The 1,169-nt window shown below is 40.4% G+C and overlaps 1 non-coding gene across 1 annotated transcript; it reads left to right on the top strand.

The window, feature by feature from the left end:
- Nucleotides 1–713: 713 nt before the first annotated feature.
- On the top strand, nucleotides 714–820 carry LOC116756219. Its single transcript, XR_004350588.1, has one exon. It is a non-coding gene; the product is annotated as a U6 spliceosomal RNA (small nuclear RNA).
- The last annotated feature ends 349 nt before the right edge of the window (nucleotides 821–1,169 follow it).

Consider the following 1,169-nt stretch of genomic DNA (forward strand, 5'->3'; position numbering starts at 1 on the left):
AACTAGAGATCTCAGGCCGGGACCGTAAGAAGTTCTCAGTCAGTTTTTCAGGGGCCATAAACCTTATCCAAGAATCCTGACCAAGATGATAACTCACACAGGGGACAACTTCTCTATAAGACCCAGAAAACAAGCTCCAAACATCAGAGGCAGGCTGTCCTCTCTCAGTCTACTCACCTTTTTTCTTTCCTTTCATCCACGCTTTCTTCTCCACTTACTTAAGGACCTAGGTTATTAACAGATGCTCAAACCTCTTATCTACAATGTGTATGCGTTCCCTATATTTAATTTTGCTTCTGATACTTCTAGTCACTCCTTTGTTTGTGTCTTTTGATTAAGATGCACATCCAGTATAATTATTGTTTATATTCCTTTGGATGACAACCAGCTTCCTGTGATGCTAGTTCGTTGCAATAAGAAAGATGATTTTCTGTGTCATTGGAATCAAGCGCTAAGTGCTTTTTAAGTGACATGTAAAACAATGGATCAAGTGGTCAGAAAAATAAAATTCTCATCAAACCTGGACGTGAAGGTGTCTGCCTGAAAAATGACAACACTTGGCAACTTTGTAGGCAATTTGTCACAGAATTAGAGCTTGGGCACCCTTGCCTCTTGCCTAACATAGGACTACAAACCCTGACTCACGTCTTTCTTAGTGTTATTCCACGTTGCTTTGCTCAGATGTGTCATCGCCAAAGTCCAAAATACTGGTAGTACTCACTTTGGCAGCACATATACTAAAACTGGAACGATACAGAGAAGATTAGCATGGTCCCTGTGCAAGGCTGACATGCAAATTGGTGAAGTGTTCCATATTTTTAGGAAGCGAGAGGGTGGCATGGACATATATACACTACCAAATGTAAAATATGTAGCTAGTGGGAAGCAGCCGCATAGCACAGGGAGATCAGCTCGGTGCTTTCTGACCACCCAGAGGGGTGGGAGGGAGATGCAAGAGGGAGGGGATATGGGGATATATGTATACGTATCGCTGATTCACTTTGTTATACAGCAGAAACTAACACAACATTGTAAAGCAATTATACTCCAATAAAGATGTTTACAAATTTTTTTTTAAAAATTTAAAACCCCAAAATACTGCTAAATGGACTTTGTCCCTTCGAGTGATCCAACAAACGATCTTCAAACAAAACGAAAAAAAAATCTGA

The sequence above is a fragment of the Phocoena sinus genome, chromosome 6 (genome assembly GCF_008692025.1).
Source record: "Phocoena sinus isolate mPhoSin1 chromosome 6, mPhoSin1.pri, whole genome shotgun sequence".
NCBI classification, from domain to species: Eukaryota; Metazoa; Chordata; class Mammalia; order Artiodactyla; family Phocoenidae; genus Phocoena; species Phocoena sinus.